Source organism: Macaca thibetana, chromosome 8 (assembly GCF_024542745.1).
Source record: "Macaca thibetana thibetana isolate TM-01 chromosome 8, ASM2454274v1, whole genome shotgun sequence".
Classification (NCBI taxonomy): domain Eukaryota; kingdom Metazoa; phylum Chordata; class Mammalia; order Primates; family Cercopithecidae; genus Macaca; species Macaca thibetana.
In genome coordinates, this window is record NC_065585.1 from 8974395 (window position 1) to 8996389 (window position 21995).

Below are 21995 nucleotides of genomic sequence, written 5' to 3' on the forward strand. Positions count from 1 at the left end.
TTTGGGGAATGTTTATCAATTAAGCAGAAAGAAACATACATACACATACAACATCAACAACAAGCAACAACAACATTTTCCAGCCAAAATTATCTAACTCTTCTATGTCCTACATGGTACACTTTATTAATAAAACCACAATCAATCAATACTCAATATTATGAACACAACTGACACTATGAAATAAATAGTTGATCGTTGGTTAGCTTGGTTAAGGTGGACAAAAGGGTACTATTTGAGATAAAAATGCCCACCTGTATCTGGATAACTTCATGACTGTCAGCCTGAAATATACCCATGGGAAATATATTTCTTTGTAAGCACTCATTTTGTCAGTCATTTTACAATATATATTAAATGTGTATATGTATGGCAAATGTGACAGGAATAACCTAGATTTCAGGGAATAAATAAGAATACAAAATGATTCTTTTGCTTGAGAAATTTCGAGTCCATTGGGATACATTAACAGATGCTATGAGAGACAGGAAGGTAAAGAAATGGATGTCTTTAGAAAATCAATATGTATGTATTAAATGTTGGCCATATAAAGTCTTGTGTTATTTACCATTATCTGTAGAAGATTAGAAGATAAAGCTTAGTAATTTTTCAAAATGCAGATATACTTATGGATTTTCAAACTAAGGTAATATTAATAAATGGATATGTTGCTTTCACTTCTCATTTAATAATATTTTTATTGAGCACCTAGTATATTCTAGGCATTGTAGTAGACAATATGGATTTAATGATAATTAAAACATGTTCTGGCCGGGTGCGGTGGCTCACACCTGTAATCCTAGCACTTTGGGAAGCCGAGGTGGGTGGATGACCTGAGGTCAGGAGTTTGAGACCAGCCTGGCCAACATGGTGAAACCCCATCTGTACTAAAAATATAAAAAATTATCAAGGCGTGCTGGCGTGTGCCTGTAGTCACAGCTACTTGAGAGGCTGAGGCAGGAGAATGGAGTGAACCTGGGAGGTGGAGGTTGCGGTGAGCCAAGATCGTGCCGCTGTACTCCAGCCTGAGCAAAAGTGCAAGACTTCATCTCAAAAAACAAAAACAAAAAACAAACACACAAACAAAAATCATGGTCTTCAACTAAATAGTTTATTAGGCAGTGTGATGTATCTGTCAGGCTAAATTATATTGTACCAACAACTTCAGAATAAACAAGATGTATTTTTCAGTCATGCTACTTACATATCGTAGTTCAGCCTCACCTCTGTTTCGTATAGTCTTCAAAACAGGACAGGGTTGATGGGAAAATCTCTATGTGAAATATGGCTGCTCCTGTGGCAGAGAGGAAAAAGATGAAGACACATATCACTTCTGCTCATATTTAATTGTTCAATGTACAGCCTATGACCATCATAAAACCAACAGGATGGGGAAGAAAAAACAGCTTGCAGGAAGATATATCCCAGGGGCAGAGCTAGGATATTTGGTGAACAATATAATCTACTGCAGTGAGTCAGCTAGGGCTACAAACTCTCCCAGTAGAAATTTTCATGGTTCTCAAAAGAAATCATCATGGACGTACTTAGTAGTTGATAAAACCCTCAGATTGATTATTTATCCATGAGCTGTTATGATAGAAAAGATCAAGGACAAACATGAAATTATCCTCACCCTCTAATGCTTAGCACAAAACTAACAACAATAGCCCATCATGAGTGGAACGGCCCAATGAGAACTGAAAAATTTGTTTGTACGGCCTCATAAATTTAGGTTATTTTTGTCTACAGATCACAGTTCACAGAGAAGAACAATTTGCAATAGGGTAAACACTAAGAGTCTTGCTAAGCTTAACATAAAATTAGGCATGTTTTCTCTCAATATATTACTTTTCACTCCTTTGAAATTCTATTGCTTCTGCTGTTACTGGCACTACCACCATTAACACAACCACCACCATCACTGCCACCACCATAATGACCACCATCACCGCCACCACTATCATGAGCAACATCATCACCACCACCACCGTTGCCATCACCACCATCACCACCACCATCACAACCATCACCATCACTATCCCATCATTAACTCCATTACCACTACCACCATCACAGTCACCACTAACATTACATCACCACCACCACCACCATCACAACCATCACCACCACTATCCCATCATTATCTCCATTACCACTACCACCATCACAGTCACCACTGCCATTACATCACCATCACCACCATCACAACCATCACCACCACTATCCCATCATTATCACCGTTACTACTACCACCATCACAGTCACCACTACCATTACATCACCGTCACAACCATCACCACCACTATCCCATCATTATCACTGTTACCACTACCACTATCACAGTCACCACTACCATTACATCACCACCACCACCACCATCACAACCATCACCACCACTATCCCATCATTATTTCCATTACCACTACCACCATCACAGTCACCACTACCATTACATCACCACCACCACCACCATCACAACCATCACCACCACTATCCCATCATTATCACTGTTACCACTACCACCACCACAGTCACCACTACCATTACATCACCAACACCACTGTCACAACCATCACTACCACCCTCATCATCATTACCACAACCATCACCATTACCACCAGTGTTATCACCTTCACCAGCACTATTACTATCAACATCACAACCATTTCACTGCCAGCTTTTACTGAAGACTCTTTTGTGCTTTATATGCATTTTTAAATTCAGTTTAATGTGCAATGATCTTATGAGGTAGATACCATGGCTATCCCTATTTTATAACTAAGACAAGTGAGGCTTAGTGAATTGTTTTAAATGTTCCAGGTTTTCACAGCTAATAGGTGATAGACTCTGAAATTCAAATCCTGGAATTTTAATGTCAAAACTTAAGAACGTAAGCAATAAACAAATTATCTCTAAGTGGCATTAATTTAATTAGAAAGTACATAACTTGTCTTTCTCCATGATAGCAAAAACAAAACAACAGTAACAAGAAAACAGTGTTCCATTTGTTTCACTGTTACTGACTGGTAGCAGAAAATCACAGGGTTTGGACCAGAGGATGTCTTTTCTTTTCCAGTTTCACTGCCAATTGACTGTGTGACCTTACAGAAACCTGTTAACCTCTCTGAGGTATAGCTGTACAACTGAGAAGATAATCTTAGATTGCCTTACCCAGTACTGGTAAGAGGGATCAAAAAATGCACGTGAAATCTCAATGTGAACTATCATTCTTATAGAGCCTAAATTACTATGATTTCTGCTTAATTTTTCTCTCTCTGGAAAGCTAGTCTCTCTCTCCCTCACATAATCTTAGATTATGGTCTCTAGTCCATCTCTGGAGGGATACTTACAATTTTACTACAAATGATTATCATAAATATTTGAAGTTACTACGTTTTCAATAGCAGAACAATTACCATTTTTCATCTTGATGTCTAGCAAAAGAGGCTACATACGATTGGACAAGGTCCTCAGAGGGAGCAGGACATTAGGAAGTTTCCCAAATGCTCCCAGTTCAATTGGAGGGCAGGTGATGAGGGAGAAGTAAAAGCTCCTAGTCACCTCAAAGAACCGTTTCTTAAAGGAGGTTCTCTGACTCATGAGCTTCTAACAACTCTTTAATTATTCTGGACACAAAATGACTATCCCTTTATTTCATCCAGAAAGAAAATGAAGGAGGAATTCCCCATCTCCACAGGTCAGCTTCTTATCTGGCTTGTCTTTTATGAACAGAATTGACAAGATCCTACACAGAATAGAAGACCTCAGGGGACACTCTGCCTTGGAGTGTATTCCTGAATGACTGACTTCTTGGAAGGACACTTTGAGCTTATTCTGCACAGGTGATGTGCTGCTCACAACCTCCTGAGTCATTCCGGACCTACCTGCAGAACTTTACCAAATATAAACAACCACCATAGACATTAAAGAAGAATATATTCAATTCTACAGAACCGCTCGCACTCCCTTGACATAAGATTCACCAACTACAGAATCTTTGCAAAAGTAGACATGAGTTCTTTCTCTGGATAAGGCTTCATTTTTATTGTTTTAAATGCAATTAAGAGTGAGTTATGGGATAGTAAGATATAGGAAGCTGTCAAAAGGCTTTTACTGTTCCTTTTATATATGCATAGTTCTATTAAGCAATATTCAGCTATTTCCTGCATTTATTTTATTACTTTGGCAAGGAGGAAATTATTTCAAACATGGGTAGAATCCTGCATCCTCATCTGGCCTCACCTACTTCTTTAAATGGGTGAATACTTAAGAGTTTGCCTGTAACTCTCAGCCCAAATCCAAGGATTCAAACACACAAAGGCTTCCAAAATGTAAAATGTTCTGATTTCTTTATTTTCCCATATGGAGCAGAAATAATGTGCCACAAAAACCTCCATTCATAACTTTTTGAGGTTATTTGAATACTAAGATACACATTTTACTATATTCTCTAATTAAACAGAACACATTATTTTCGGAAATAGAGAGGATTTTCATTGGCATGTTGCAAACTTTACCTGTTATTTTGCCTTATTGCAAAGTGTATAATTTTTCTTCTCAGCAATGGCACATACATCTTAATATGACTTATGTTAGAAAAATAGCCCATCATCAGAGAATATTAATTGCTCTTGTTTTCTCCAAAAAGAGAGGAAAAAAAAGTGGTATTCATTGCAAGAGCAGATCCATCTTCAGGTTTTAAAGGGAACTTAATGCAATGTTTCCCATAATATCCTTCCCATAAATGTTAGGCCCTAGAGTCCTGCCAAGTGGCTAGTTCTGTTTCTCCATTGTTCATTTACAAAAAAAGCCTTCTCTGTAGACACAGTCAGGGCTCTTCTTTATTTTTCTGGATTGTCTCCATAAACTACTTATTTTTGTCTGAATTTCTGCCTTTAAAAGAGTTATATGTCATTTTTAGTTCATATTCAAAGTATTGCTGTATGTCTTACACTAAGGGACAACATTGTGACTTTAGAAATTATATTTTAATTTATTTAAAGTGATAGGAAATATTTTCTCATGGCTGGGTTGAAAAAAAAGTCGGTGTGTGCAGAGTGCAATGCCAATAATACAGTGGCAGGCATATATGTGCATACAGCATTGGCTGATTTTATTGTTCTTGCTGGTGCTCCCTCTCCCATTGCCATAGGACTAAACCATTCCAAAAGCATCTCAAAATTCTGCAACAACATTTTCCCTGATCCTTATACTTTAATATTTTTTTACATCTATGGTTTTTCACAGTACTCTCTTCCTGACCACCTCTTAATATGTGACTGTTACAATTGTTGCTTTTGCAAATGTATAAGCCCTAGCCTTAGACTGTAAGCTTCCTCAGAGTGGGTATAATTCCTTAAGCAGTTTAGTGTGACCTAAGTTACCTGCACATTGCTTGACACTAAGTAGGGTCTTATGGACCAAGTAAGTCCTTAAAATGATTATTGAATATATATTTTAAGAATAAGATACCAGATGATGAAAAATAGTTATACCAAACAAGAGCCCATTAGCCCCTTATAAGCTGTATGTCAGTCATCTCCCCAGGCTGTTGGGAACATAGAAGAATAAAGTCATAGAGATGGTGAGGTCCTAAGAAACACAGAGTTGGTTGTAAAGCAGGAAGTGTCTACACTGTTGCATTTATTACATTTGTTTTTCGTGTCCATGCATCAATGGCTTAAATTTCTAACACTCTGGAGAGAATGACATTTTGGATGTCACTGGGTCACCATTACAGCACAATCCAGGTTTCACCTGGTGCAAGGAGAAGGCAGTGGGCTCTCAGAAACTTTGGCAGTAGGAGCTAAGCATTTTCTCCCACTAGGATTACACACAATGTGAGAAATGCTATTTTTCAAAAACAAAACTAGGTGATACTAGAAGAATACCGGATACTGGAAAATCGAAGATGATAAACATTTATTAAACCTCTGTTTGCTTAATAAATGGAATGTAGAAGATACTTAACGTATGTTTACTTAATGATAAATACATCACTAAGACTCCTTTGCAGGCATTTAAACCCAGAACTTGAAGCATATCACTTCCAGATTTATGAGTGTGCCTAGGTATCTGTAAATGAGGTATCACTAAACCACACTTGACACTGAGAACAAACTATGCTATATTCTAATTAAACTCAATTATAGCCAGGTCAAGTTGACACTATTCATAGTCAAACACCATGACTCTGAAAGTATTTCTGAGCATCTCACAAAGTTCTCATGAATCTATTCTTTCCCATGCTTTATATTCTTTAGTAAATCAAAAGCATATATGCTCCATTCCCTACTGATTCTCAATAACACTGGTATTGTCATTTTCTGAGGGTCTGCCAAGTCTAGGGTTTGCTAATGCTACTGCTCCAATTGTTGTGCTGAGTAAACTCTCATCTAAGCCAGGGTTGAAATTGCTTAACTCAAAGCTGGAATTGTGTCTACTCAACTACACATATCAATCTAAGACCTCCCATTACTTCAAAGCTGATAATTTAGACCACAGATGTATTCACACCTCAAGTGTCACGACAAATAAATAAAAAACTGCAAGGAAAAGGAAAGCTCCCTTTCCTCTGAGCCAAATTCTTTTCAACTGGTTCCACAGCATGCTTGCTTGCTTTTCAAGATATCACTAAGTTTAGGTATATGTCTTCAATAGATCATCTTTGTCTTGGAATATTGCAAAGCGCTATTTGATTATCTTTTAATGCCTATATAAAGAAGTGTGTACTTGTGCAAAAATATTGCTGGTATTCCATAGCCCTAAATGATGAGGTAATAGTTCAAAGATTATTATCTCACCCTGATTATCCTTTTTGAAACTGCAGTCTGACTCCATGTCCTTTATGCTATTCTAATTTTCTTTTTCACATCATTTATCACTATCTGGTAAGTAATATACCTGATGTTAAATATATTATTTGTTTTCTGTCTTCCTTTGCTAAAACATAAGCAGCAAGCAAGCAAGAATTCCTTTTATTTCTTGACATATTTCAAACGCCAGAATTGCACATTCCAATACTAGGTTCTTAATATACATTTGTTGAAAGAATTAAAAAGTAAATTTGCTTAACTTGCATATTACTATTTATCCTCAGGGCCAATCATCAGCTTCTTTAGTTTCTAGTTTGGAAAAGACCCAGGCATCAGCCTCATTCTGTCCCTGGCACCAGGTTTCCCCTCCAAATCTCTGGTGTCACTCGGAAATCTGAACATTTTAGCACTCCTTAGACTTAATTCTTTCTCAGAGTTTTCTATTCACTCAAAGTCTGCCAGATAGACTCAATATGTCTTAATCCCAATTGTGGAAATGAGTTGAGTTTTCTGTTACATTCTGCCCATTCCCAAAAGAATATTCCATCACTCCTACATAAAATAAAATACAAAAATAGGCATGTGGAAGGGAGAAGAATAGCCTACTTGCACTGCACATGCCAAATACACAGAAAGCTTAGCTATTAGTGTTTCTTTTTATAGAGGAAAACAATGATAATGAGAACATTGGAAGACCTGTTTCAGTGAGCCAGTGCATCAATGTTTGAGGAGGAATTATTATCTCTTCCCCAACTCCATACCTTGGTCCATAATCAAGCAATTTCTACCCTTATAAACCTATTGCAAAGGATATGAATGTCTGTCTCATAGGGAAGGCCCTTTCGGGTTTGAGAAAAACAGATGAGCACTTGGGCTGACTATAGAACAAAAAGAGTGTCAGAGAATGGTTATGTTATCTGGTAGAGCTGCTGTGTGGTGTATGTGGAATCATGTAATGAGAGACAAGGCAAGAAAGATAAGCAGGGGTAAGCAGGACTGGGCAATAAAGTGGGAGGAGATCCAGAAGGAGTGGCATCCCAGAACCCAAGTAGAAAATATATTTCAAACAGAAGGAGATCTGCAATGTCAAATGCTGTGGAGATGCCTGATCATCAGAGGACAGAGAAGCAGGGAACTGGTAAGGTTAAGGTCTTTGGAGATCATGTCAAGAGCACAATCAAAGAAACTACGATATAAAAGCCTGAATGGGAAGAGTTTAAAAAAAAAAAAAAAGACAGAAGGTGTAGAGTAATCAAATATTTACAACATTTTCCATAGCTTTGTTTAAAAAGAAAACTTAAAATGAGTAGAGAAGGGAATTGGCTAGGTTTATTTTTTAAAAGACAGAAGCTATCACAGATTTTTGTATTCAAGCAGAATTCATCCAGAATAAAAATATTTTATTATTTTAGAAGAGGGGATATATATACACACACACACATATATACACACGCATATATATATATACACACACACACGCAAACACACACAGACAGTGTTTGTTTGAGTAGGAAGAGTCAACAATGCAGGAACAGTTCAACCTTGTTAACAGGAGTGAAAGCAGAGTATAGAAGTACAAGCTGAAGGCTTGGTAGGGAAAAGATGGAATCATTATTTTTAGAGGGATCCAATTTTCTCCATGAAGTAAAAGGCAAGGTTATCTCCTAAAAGTGAGAAGGCAGTGGGCTTAGTGGCAGCTTGAAGATGGAGGAAGCTGACGAATAGCCATTTGGGATTGCACATTTAGTATACATTTTAAAGGTCACCTGAATAAGTAGTTCCCAAACTTAGCCAATTGTCCACATCACCTGGATGGTGTCCATAAACATGCTTGGTCCAAACTCATACTTAGAGAATAATACTTATGCAAAATAGATCCAAAAAATATTCACTTAAAAAAATAAAGGAAAGGTCTTTTCAAGAGATTCCGACAGCCTGCCATATTTGGAGACGGCCATTATTGTTATGTTGCAACTCCACCTATGGATTATCCAGAAAAGCACCCTTACCGTGAAAAGAAACAAGTTCATCATTTACAAAATACAGAAAATGACAGGCCCATATTCTCAGCTCTGAAAGGCTCAGTGTGTAGATCATCGTGGTGCTCAGTTGCACTTCACATTGTTGTCAGTTACATATCTACTTTTTCCAAGCTTAGAGACTGTTTTACTTGAGTATCTTTAACATTAGCACAGAGACTGGCACGCAGAAAACACTTGATACAGGGCGTATTCGTTAGGGAACCTCTACTGCTAAAACGATAAACCTCAAATTTGCAGTAATTTGCCATAAGCACAAGGGTATTTCTTGCTTAAATAATGTCCAGTCGTAGGATGAGTAGATGAAGGAATTCCTTCCAATCCAATCAATTAGGGAAGTAGATAACAAAGACTTTTCCATCTTCATTCACCACATGGCTTCCACAGACACTCTGGGAATCTAGTAGTCAGTTTGGGAAAGACAGGATGTGAAGAATGCTACAGAAAGTGGTTTAGCCTGGAAGTGGCTCATATGACTTTTTCCTACCTTCTCTTGGTCATAGGACCTTCCCAGTAATAGGACCCCACCTAGATATAAACTGCTGTGGGACTTGTATATCCTGGCTGGGTATCTGCTGCCAGCAAAAATTATAAGACTATGGAAGTGGAACATAAACCATTGATGGCATTTTTGATCACCTCTGTCAAAAAAAATTGTAAAGAAGACATTTTTTGAAGCTTTCTCAGAGTCCTTTTGCAACTATTACTAATTCTTAATCATTTTCCTCGGTATAAGAATCTTACATATTTTGTAGTGTTCATGCATTATTCAACATGTACTCTGCACAAAGATACACACACATATGCCCTTGTAGAGTCATATGGTGGTTGCAATATGATCACTAATTTTAAGAAGCTCATAATACATAGAGTGAGGGAACATATGGATAAACCATTATGATTAAGCCTGGCATGTTCTGTGATGCTGACTGTGTGAACAGTCACAGAAAGTGCATCTTCAAGTCAGCGACATTAAGGCAAACTTTCCAGGAGAGGTGTTTCAGCTGATCTTGGAAGGAAACTAGGAATAAGATATTGGAGAAGAGAGGGGAAGTACCCCAGACCATAACAGCATATACTCTGACAGAGAAGTTATCGTACTTTTGTACAGCTGGAGTGAAGAGTTCATGGGGAAACAATGGGAGACATGCCCGGGACGCAGGCGTGGAGACCGTCACAGAGGGACTTGTGATGGTCTCTTACGTCCTTATGCTTGCATATCTTAGCACATGCTATTTTTTTTTTTTTTTTTTTAGTTCCGGGATACATGTGCAGAATATGCAGGTTTTTTACATATGTATACATGTGCCATGGTGGTTTGCTGCACCTCCCAACCCGTCATCTAGGTTTTAAGCCCCACATGCGTTAGGTATTTGTCCTAATTCTATCCCTCCCCCAGCTCCCCATCCCTGACAGGCCTGCTGTGTGATGTTCCTCTCCCTGTGTCCATGTGTTCTCACTGTTCAACTCCCACTTACTAGTCAAACATGTGGTATTTTGTTTTCTGTTCCTGTGTTAGTTTGCTGAGAATGACGGCTTCTGTTTCTTCTACTTAACATTTATTGCCCACTCTTTACCTGGATTTACGTGGTTTTTATTTATTTTTGATACTTAGATTTCTTATGACATTTTCTCAGTTTAGGTGTTCTTCAGGTTTCTCCTAAAGATGACTTTTCCTTAAAGGACTTTTTTGGATCCTATTCTTCTTTCAATTGGTATTATATTTTCCTGTTTTTTTTTTTTTTAATAGCAAATATCACAAGGACTATTTTAAAAATAATATGCATTTTTATCATGCATGTGTTCCTTGCTGGGTTGCATTATTTATGAGACTGAGAGCTTATCTGTAGTTGTCACAGTTGTATATCTCTCACCTAGCACAGAGCCTAGTGGAGAGGAGGTGACGGAAGGAAGGAAGGAAGGAAGGAAGGAAGGAAGGAAGGAAGGAAGGAAGGAAGGAAGGAAGGAGAAAGAGAGAAAGAGAGAGAAAGAAAGAAAGAGAAGGAAGAAAGGAAGGAAGGAGAAAGAAAGAGAACGAAAGAAAGAAAAGAAAATGAAAAGAAAAGAAGAGAAAAGAAAAGAAAAGAAGAGAATAGAAAAGAAAAGAAAAGAGGAAATTAGGTGCTCTCACATACCAGACGCTGTGCTAAATATTTTACGGTTATTTTATCTCATCCTAACTTCTGTGATTGATACTATCAATATCCTCAATTACACAGATGAAAAAACTGAGGCCAAAAAAATTAAATGAATTGCTCAAGGCCATATACCGGTAACAATATTATTTATTTTCATTGTTATTTTAAAATTCCATTATCTCAACTACTGTAAAGCAGAGTAAAGACTACTGTGACACGAAGCAAGCTCTGTGGGCTTCATGTGTTTCACTTATAAAATGAAGGGGTGATTTCTATAATCTCCATTTGAAAATCTATTTATGTCTGAGGACACAAAAAGAGGTGGGCTCAGAAGGGTCAGATGTTTTACTCAATGTTATTGAGCTGGTATAGATCAATAACAGGAATCCAAAACCCCTGACCCTCATCAAACACATTTCAGGGCCAGGCGCAATGGCTTACTCCTGTAACCCCAGCACTTTGGGAGGCCAAAGCGGGTAAACCTAAGGTTAAGGGTTCAAGGCCAGTCTGGGCAACATGGCAAGACCCCGTCTCTACTAAAAATATAAAAATTAACTGGATGTGGTGGTGGGTGTCTGTAATCACAGCTACTCAGGAGGCTGAGGCAGGAGAATTGCTTGAACCCGGGAGGCGGAGGTTGCAGTGAGCTGAGATCAGCCATTGCACTCTAGCCTGGGCGACAGAGCAAGACTGTCTAAAAAAAAAAAAAAAAATTCAGGAAGTCTTTCTGGGTGACTTCCAAACGGGTCCAAAATGTGAAAGACATAGTTCATGTAGTTCTAGGATTACCAGAGTCATGTGTACAATGAAGTAATACAGGGAAATTTCCATTTCATTCAATTCATCAACATGTAATGAATTCTCAGTATTATGGATCTCCCATGCATTAGGCATTTCATACTGGCTCTCAAAGCACTGACTCACACTTTAAAAATAAATTCCCATCACTTAGCTCATTCTCAGGACGCATTTTCTCATAAAAAGTTTTCTGATCAGCTTCTGCTCATTGCTTAGCTTGCCAGGTGCACGACAAATGGCAATGTGGTGACGTGGGCTGCTGTGTTCTCGTTAGTACCAACAAGGAGACACAGAAAGACCCTTCATTTATGCGTGTGTCTGACTTTTAAACTGGCCTTGAAAACTGTCAGTTCAGATCTTTGTTCTGTCTTAACATGAAGAGTCACAATTTCTGGCTGCTTATCCTTAAAACACCACTTGATTTTTATATATGTTGTGATTATAAGGATTTACGTGGATGCACAATTACAAATAAGCAAGAGAATTCTATTACACACCCACTTGATACCTTACACTTAGAAAATTCTGAAATAAGTTTGTTTTGTGAATTTCTACAGGCATGATGAAATGCCTTTGTATTCATCAACTACACATCAGAAACAATACAGACGGCACTGGGCTTGTATTAAGGAAAGCTACATTCAAATTCTAGCTCCCATATCTGCTGGATGTGTGTCCTTAATCAAGTTATTTTATATTTCCAAAATTTGGTTTCCTTAACTGAAGATGAGTATGTTGAGAGAATTCAATCCCATATTTCAGAAGAAGATCACTGAGAATGGCTAGTACAAAGTAGCCATTAATAAATCTAAGTTGAACTTGAATGTCAGGTTTATCTCTCCATATCCCCTTTCCATTTACATATAGGTTCTTTTTTTTTTTTTTTTTTTTTTTTTTTTGAGACGGAGTCTTGCTGTGTTGCCCAGGCTGGAGTGCAGTGGTGTCGTCTCTGCTCACTGCAAGCTCTGCCTCCCAGGTTCATGCCATTCTTCTGCCTCAGCCTCCCTACCAGCTGGGACTACAGGCGCCCACCACCATGCCTGGCTAATTTTTTTTATATTTTTAGTAGAGATGAGGTTTCACCGTGTTAGCCAGGATGATCTTGATCTCCTGACCTCATGATCTGCCTGTCTCGGCTTCCCAAAGTGCTGGGATTACGGGCGTGAGCCACCGCGCCTGGCCCATATACGTTCATTTTTAAGGCAATGCTCCACGTCATTTTGCTGAATATATCCTATGTGTCAAACAAAATACTGACCGAGAATAACTGACTTGCAACAATAATCTGCTATTTTCAATATAAGCTCTGAGCTGGGCTGAAGGACAAATGTCCTTGTTCAAATATCATTGGTACTCCTTGCCTTGGTTAAACTCCTCAGGCCTCAGTTTCCTCATCTATTAAAATAGCATGGGCATACTAATGCCCTTCTATAAAATTACCGGGAGCACCAACTGTAATAAAATATAAGCTAGTTCTCAGAAAATCCATAGACATTTTACAAATAATGCTATTTTTGGTCTGTTTTTATTAATTTTATAAGCCATTCATATTCAGGGCAGAAATTGTGAAATCTCTTGATATCAGTATAGTCAAATACGGAGCATAACACGGAATACTCACTGTCCCTTAGATACAGCATGAAGACAATGTATGAAGAGACCATAGTTTTTTTGGTTAGGGCAGCGATTAATTATTTATAATTTTAAAAAAACTGATGTTTATATTGTACTGCTATTATGACATGCTGCATGGTAAAATATTGATCATATATTTTTGGCTTTTTAGTACAATTTTAACTATCTATCTATCTATCTATCTATCTATATACACACACACACACACACACACACACACACACACATATATATATTTATATTTTTTTTCGTGACAGTCTCACTTTGTAGTCCAGGCTGGAGTGCAGTGGCGCCGTCTCGGCTCACTGAACCTCCCCCTCCTGGGTTCAAGCAATTCTCCTGCCTCAGCCTCCTGAGTATCTGGACTACAGGTGCATGCCACCAGGTCCAGATTTTATTTTTAGTAGAGATAGAGTTTCACCATGTTGACTAGGATGGTTTCGATCTCTTGACCTCATGATCCACCCTCCTCAGCCTCTCAAAGTGCTGAGATTACAGGCATAAGCCACCCCGCCTGGCCGACAATTTTTTATACTTTGGAAAGTTGAACAAGGAGAGCTGTGTACTCGTAATGTCAATCCTTACTCATGTCTTAACGCTTTGTTTACGATGATGACCATAATTCCGTTGGGGTTCATGATTCTATGATCACCATTTGACATAGGCAGACAGAAAATAAAAAAACCTGCATAGTAAGAAAGAAACATCCTTCCTGGGGTCTGCCATAGGCTGAATTGACACTGCTATTTACCATAATTTTCTTAAAGTTCATGAAAATCCTTGAACCTGCATATTATCATTGCAGCTTTAAGAATAAGAAAACTTGACCCAAAGAGGCCATAATATACCACAAATCAAAGAAGTAGTAAGACACGGAAGTAACTCGATTGACTCCAAATGTTGGAATCCAAACTCCATTTCCTTTTGCTACACTAGGTTGCCTTCATGCAATACTGACTGTAGATTAACCACACACATGCACAGTAGGTCACTGTAATAGCCCAGCCTTGGTTTGATGATTATTCTGATTATTCAAGAATCAGATTGGTGTTGAAAAATATTTATTTTCTCACAACAAATTATAATGATTAGCTCAACTGTGTAATCTAAGAGGCTGAGCATATACTAAGCAACAAATCTAATGCTCTTATAATTTCTTCACTTCTACCAGCTACCCTTAGAAATCAGCATTATCTTAAACTACCAGGACAAGGCCAATACAAAATAGGGCCTGACATTTTAGCAGTTTTATAGACAGGAGAGGCTAGATTATCAAAATCAAATCCACATATAATTGTATCACACACAAACTAAAATGTAGCTCCAGATAACCCCAAATCACTTTTGTTACTGTGTGTTTTTCTTTAAATAATACTGCTATGACCATAGGCTTATTCTCTTATATAAAATATGATATTATCATATTGTTGCCTAAAAAAAAGACACACACACACACACACACATTCACAGACACTTAATAATGAATCAGAACCAACCAACAGTGATTCTTCGCTTTTCACTTTTTCCTCTCAAAGCATGTAGATGAGCCTAGACATGACCAAGTCAAGAAGATGTACTATCTTGAGATCTTGAGATGTTGAGCTGCTTGCTAAATTAACAGAAGAGAAACACAGCAAAATAGAATTTTAAAAGCTTACTTATGCAAAAAAGTACTTCTCATGGTTTAACAATTTTAGCAGAGGCATACATGAAGAGAACTCTGCTGAGATCCCTAGAAAAGAATGTCACCTATTCCTGACCCACAGGAGGTCTTCATGGGTGGGCAAAGTAAACAGCACCCATGTGGCATCATTGAAAGGGCACAGGAGAGTTTCCAGAAAACGACTGCATAACACCTAAAGATCCACCTCTTCTGTTTCTCCTGCTGTTTAAATATAGCATTGACTTTCAGTGCATGACATTATATAACCATCTGAAATGAGTATAAGCTCTTGGAAGCCCTTTACATCTGGGTATGAATTTATACTCTGCACTGGGGAGCTACAGAAGCCTGTTTCCTCCTGCATGAACTGTGAAATACTCCCCTATCTGCCTCACATAGTTGTCACGTACATTTAGTGAACCTTATATTCTGCTTTATTTATCCAGCACCACTCCTCCTCTATTCAAAAACATCCCTCCCCGTCATGTCAATCTACATCTGAGAAATGCTCTTTTTTCATCCCAGCCTTAGATTTATCTGTAAGCTTCCAGATTCTTTTGGAGTCCTTGGTTACGATTAAGTGACCCAAGATGGTATCCCAACTGGTTTTCTTTTTTTTAACTAGAACTGAGAAAATTAAGTTTTGTTTCTGTTCCCCTCTGGCAGCAAATCTGTAAGATGGCAGTAAGATGCTACTAACAGCAAAGTTCATAGTCATTCAAAATTTGAGTCCCATTCATGGAAAACATTATTAAAGCAGTTGACCATAGTACCTTTTCCACTTGCTGATCTCACATTCTCTTTTCAACTAACTTCCATTACGTTTCTCCCTCTACCTCTCTACTAAATATGTTCTTACCAAGGACATAATTCCCTCCATTTTGCCAAATTCAATGGTTGCTTTTCTGTTCTTTTATTTAATGACATCACAGCCATATTAAATGTAATAAATACTCCCTCTGTCTGAAAACACTTTTGTTTTTGTTGTTGACTTCCAATACACCACCCAGTCCTTTTCACATACCAGATTCTTGGTGACTTTTTCTCAGCATCTTCTCTGGTTCTTTCTCTATTAAAGCTCTAACTGTAAGAATGCCAGCATAGGACCAAGATTGATCTAGCCTGCTTTCCTCTCTCTCAGAATACTCTCCTTAGCTAACCTTAGCAGCCCTTGGGCTTTAAATGACATTGGCATGCTTATGGTTTCCTAACCCAGGGCTTACAGCTCTGACCTCTCTCTAGAAGTCAGATTTATGTGCACAACTGCCCACAAGTCATCTCTATGTGGATGTCTAATGGGCATCTCAAGGATCTGAATACCACTTTTGATTTACCTCTTTCTACTCTTTGATTTCCCTTCTCGACTCTTGTCATTTAAGTAATACCAAATTGCCCCAGCTAAAACATGGAAACATTATCTTTGATTTGGTTTCACAAGTCCCCCTTCTTTTCTGCCTTCACTGACTGTTTCCTGAGTCCCTTCTAAGTATAGTCCCATATAAGGGCCACAGTTCATACCTTCCATTTGTTATCCTTGAGGGCAAAGCTCATCAAAAGGAAGTCCTCCTGCAGACTTGAGTTTAACTCAAATACAGACCAGTGATTTTTCTAACACCTTGTCCTACAGAGTTGAACTTTACTTGGATAGAAGCCAACTATTTCTCTAACACCTGGTCCTAGAGGTACAATCAGGGCCACACAGGACTTGCTACGTGCTGTCTTTTGGGGTAGTTTCTGATCACAAGTCAGCCTGAAGTAGTTGTGACTGATGTCTCTTAACTCACCATCTACAAGCCATGATTGCTCTGTCTCTCTCTGGGACTCTGGACTCTGTGATCCTCAAGGATGTTCTCGTTATTGGATTGTTCTTCTCTGTAAAAGAAAGAACAAAAGCTGAGCCATTTTCTAATTTTATACTGAATAGTCTTTTTCTGTTTGCCTACACTTATACTAAGCATTCTACGTGTGTAAACTTTTTAATATTCACAACAAACCTTTAAGGTAGGAATTTGTAATGCAGCTGAAAGCTACATTACAAACTATAAGAGAGATGTTCATCTTTCACTCTGTGAGTTTGGGCTTGTGGTTGCATTGCATTCTGCTGTACGCTAAGGGCCTAATTGGCACAGAGCCTGGCACACTTTAGTGCTGGTACCTAACATGTGAATTAACATGCTCAGAGTGACAGAGACGGGCAGATGAATCTACTCTGAAGATCACTGGTATAGGCTAAATTGTGTCCCTCTCAAGATTTGTATGTTGAAGTCTAACCCCTAGTACCTGAGAATGTGACTGCATTTGGAGACAGGATTTTTAGATAGGGAATGAATTAAAATGAGGTCATAGGATAGGGTGGGCCCTAATCCAGCATGACTAGTGTCCAAATATGAAGAGGAGATTAGGACACAGATATGAAGAGAGGGAAGACCATATGAAGACACAATGGGGTATAATAGCCACTTGCAAGCCAAAGACAGGGCCTTCAGAAGAAATCAACCCTGCTTACACATTAATCTCAGATTTCCGTCCTCCAGAATTGTGAGAAAATAAGGTTGTGTTGTGTAAGTCACCCAGTCTGTGCTTGTTATGAAAGCCCAAGCAAACTAACAAAGTCACTATGGTGGATGCCATGGGCTCCAGAAATTCATGAGCCACCGTCATGCAGGTGAGTCACCCTCATCCAGACCCGGACATTGAAAAAGCCAGCAGAACAGAGGACACTTAGATGGAAGACAAGAGAGAGTTTACGGTAGAAGAAACACCTCACCCATTCTACACATATGGCTTTACCTAGACATATGTGTAGGTAACTCACCATCTACAAGACATGATTCCTGTCTCTCTCTCTGGGGACTCTGGACTCTGTGATCCTCAAGGATGTTCTCATTATTGAATTGTTCTCTGTAAGAGAAAGAACAAAAGCTGAGTCATTTCCTAATTTTATACTAAATAAACCTTTACTAGATAGGAGCACTGGTAATACACTGGAATAAGTCTAAGCAAGGACCCAAAAGACTGGGCTCTAGGCCTGACAGCTGATAGTCTGTAACAATGGGGAAGACCATCGATGTGTATAAAATCCAGTCACTCCATTGGACAATTGTAATTAACCACTTGGGCTTTACAGGAAAACTCAAGGGGATGACGACTAGCAGGTGACTTTGCTAATTCTGACATGCTCTGCAAGTGTGAGGGGTCACTCTTATTATTTTTACTCCTGTTTTTGTTTTACAAAATCTAACCAGTGGCTCAGGACAAAATGCATCCAGCTGCACTGATGAATGCTGCCTGCCTCTGCAATTGCCTTCTTCATTTGTTTCTATTTCAAACACTCGGTGAACAGAGTAATTGAGTTTGAATTGCTTGGGGGATCTCCCCCCTCATGGGTCCATTCAAGGAGAAGCTCATAGTTGTTCATGATTTATCATTTCCCCTTCTAAGTGTATTTGGTACGTGTGCCCAGCACAGTAGCTACATAAGGGTAGCACACATGTGCCGTCACTTCCAATACAGACATGAATAAATCCAGGGCAGCCCTTCTGCCTTGATCACTTATGGAAGCAGCTCTTTTATACTCTAAAATGGATTATTTTTTTAATCTCACAGTCCCTCTCATGGGAACTGTGTCTAAATTAACTCCTTGTCCTCAAGCACCCTGGCTTCCACCCAACCCTTAATGTTTCCACTGCACTGAGAAGGCAAGAAGGACTCTGTAATTTTGCAATTGCAGAGATATTCCTGTGAATTTGAGCCCACCTGTAAATAAAAACAGCTTATATTTTGGATCAGTCATTACATGCTAAACTGTGTCATAAGCTTTTAACAAGTGTAGCTTTTTTTTAAGACTCAAAACTCAATGAGGTTAGAATTATTATTGTCTCATTTTATAGGTGCAGTGGTTTTAAAATATGACTGTGAATTCTTAGATACTTCTTCCATGATAAGGTGAGGTCTATGCCCTCTTCCCTTATATCTAGGCAGGCTATGACTGCTGGCCAATAGAGAACAAAAGAAAAGACACTCAGTGACTCCAAAAGCTTGGTCATCAAAGGCCATGCAACATTCCCCTTCATTACTGGAAATCTCACTTTGGGATCCCAGAACCATCATCTAAGAATTTCTACCACTCTACCTGGAGAGGCCGTGCCTGCCCTTTGGTCAATAGTTGCATATGAAGCCAGTATCCCAGTCATCACTGCCAAGGTGCCAGACATGTGAGAAACCTTTCCTGGATACCCCAGACCAACCACCTACCAATGGAATACCATCAAGTGGCCTCTGTCAACACTGTGGAGAAAACAACAGCTCAACCAATCTCTGCCCAGATTTCTCACCCAGAAAATTATGAGTTATATCAAAATGGATGTTAATTTAAGATGTTAAGTTTTGGGGGAGTCTCTAGTCACACAACAGTAAATTACCCCGATACCAGTTGAAGAAAGTGAGGCAAAAAAATAGTGAAGAACTTATCCAAGGTCACAGTGATATGTCATGAGTTGTAATTGGACTTCAGAGAGTCTGATTATAGAAACTAACTTCATATATAGCCTTTTAGTCATAAACCCATAACCATATGATAATGACATTATGAATATAGACTGGAGAAAAAAAAATAGGATCTGGCTCAACAAAAGAAGTGATTTCTTATAGCGAATGCTGTCCAAACAGTAAAGTCGGGACAGTTTCAGCTTTTAAAGATGTGGGGTAGTCAAAATATTACAGCTTTAAATTCTTCTCCAACCCGCTATCAATTGTGTAACCCTGACCCAGTAAGTCAACTTTTCTAAACCTCCACTTTCTCTTTTGTAAAACATAAAGATAATAACTGAGAGATTCAAATGAGATCAGGTCTAGCACAGAGTATACATTCCATTTTAAATGTTGAAAAAAGTCTTAGAAGATAATTTCCTCCCCCAGAGAAATCCGCACACCAAGGATGTATAAAACAGTGGTTGGGACATTTGTCAATGGCTGATCACTGAAGAGGTGCTAGTGGAAACCACTCAGTAGAGGTCAGAAATCCGGCAGTGCACAGGTGAGTGCCTGTTTCTGCTCCCCCCAGCAAAGAATTATCTATTGTACAATTTCAATATTGCTGCTGTTGCTAACACTTTTATAAAGGGATCTTTACATTGTGTAGAAGTTGAAATAGATAATACCTAAGATCCCAGCAAGATTCAATTGCAGGACTCAAAAATGCTATAATTTCAGTTTTCTAACACACTAGGATTCTGACCTTTAGCAATTCTATGATCCCAAGATTATAGAAGACCTGTAAAGTTTTAAGTGATATGATTCTAAGAAGCCACAATTCTAAATTTCTAAGATTCTATTTTTTATTGTAAGGTTTCTTTAAATCTAAGACTACTTTTCTAAGCTTCCATGATGTTAAGATCTTGAGAGGCTTTTTATCTTAGATTGTAAGGTATCTTGAGGTTATGTTTCTAATAAGCTCTATCCCAAGAAACAGGGCTGCTTTGATTCTAAGATAACGAATGCTGCAGTTCTAAGATGCTAACGTGTCATAATGTACGTTTCTAGATTTATGTATCTAGAACACGGAAATGTACTGTGTTGAGGTGAGGGGTTAGTCTATATCCCATAGCTTAGATTCCCAAACTGTTTGATGATCTGGTTTTATAATCGAACAGCAACGTTTGAGTAATAAGATGTGCATTGAAATGTTTCTTTCAGTAAATGAAAGTTCAGTAACTATGATAGAATATAGAGCTGCTGGCCCAGTTTTAACTAAGTTCATGTTCTTGGATATGAAAAGGACACTAACATTTATATCCATTACCTTGAAAAGCATATCTCATGGGATACAATCATAAGGTAACTTTATTTTTATCTCCTACTTTTCTTTTGCATTTATTCTGTGGAGATGGTTATGTTCTGCCTCTGGATTACATTTAGGGTAAGTCTTATATTTTTTCTGGTCATGCATGAGTAAGTAGCATATAGGCAATTAAGAAAGAATTAATTTGTCTATTCCAGTGAAATAATCAAAACCTTTTTTTTTTTTTTTTTTTTTTTTTTATAAGATGGAGTCTCACTTTGTTGCCCAGGCTGGAGCCCAGTGGTGTGATCTCGGCTCACCGCAACCTCTGCCCCTGGGTTCAAGCAATTCTCCAGCCTTAGCCACCCAAGTAGCTGGGATTACAGACATGTGCCACTCCCAGCTAATTGTTGTATTTTTAGTAGAGATGGGTTTTCACCATGTTGGCCAGACTGATCTTAAATTCCTGAGCTCAAGTGATCCTCCTCCCTCAGCCTCCAGAAGTGCTGGGATTACAGGCGAAAACTTTAAACTTAACCAATGTTGCAGCTACTTCTCTTTCCTGGGTCTGGCTCCCTGAACTCCAAGAGAGGTGCACAGTTGGCTTCTTTTTTCTTCTTCTAAATTGCTCTTTTACTATCTCATCCTATCTTCCTAAGCCCGATTCAGACCCCTCCAGGCTAGAGAATAGGAATGGGGGAGAAGGAGAGAGAAAAGAGGTAGAGAATATATTACTTGAGTAGAACTATTGAGGGAGAACACAGGTTCTCCTTGAGGCTGGCAAGTGTTTAACTCTGCCTCTCAGCAAACATCTGTGAATTTCTGTGATAGTGCTAGCCCATCTGTATGGCTGGAGCTCTCCCCCTTGCAGTGAGACAGTGCATTTCTATTTCAGTTGATCATGTAGGGCTCCCCTTTTAGCTTCCTCTTTTTGGTATGCCTCTGGCATTTTTCAATCAAGTTCACTCACCCTTCTCAAGCAAGAGCTAAGACAACTCTCTTATGTGAGGCTCACATTGGTCCACAAAAGACCACAATGCACCCTTTGTTTTTAGAAATGCTGAGTTCAACTGAGTCCCAGTTCAGCTGCTTTCTTCTCCCTTCAAGCTATGGGCTAGCTGGTAATGT

The 21995-nt window shown here is 38.6% G+C and overlaps 1 long non-coding RNA gene across 1 annotated transcript in view; it reads right to left on the reverse strand.

Annotated features, from left to right (window-relative positions):
* Positions 1-1209: 1209 nt before the first annotated feature.
* Positions 1210-21995, reverse strand: part of LOC126961337 (uncharacterized) — a 41177-nt gene continuing 20391 nt past the window's right edge. Inside the window, exons 2-4 of the long non-coding RNA XR_007728268.1 lie at positions 17904-17989; positions 16873-16960; positions 1210-1294 (exon numbers count right to left, since the gene is read on the reverse strand). This is a non-coding gene — a long non-coding RNA (uncharacterized LOC126961337). The remainder of the gene's footprint in view (positions 1295-16872; positions 16961-17903; positions 17990-21995) is intronic.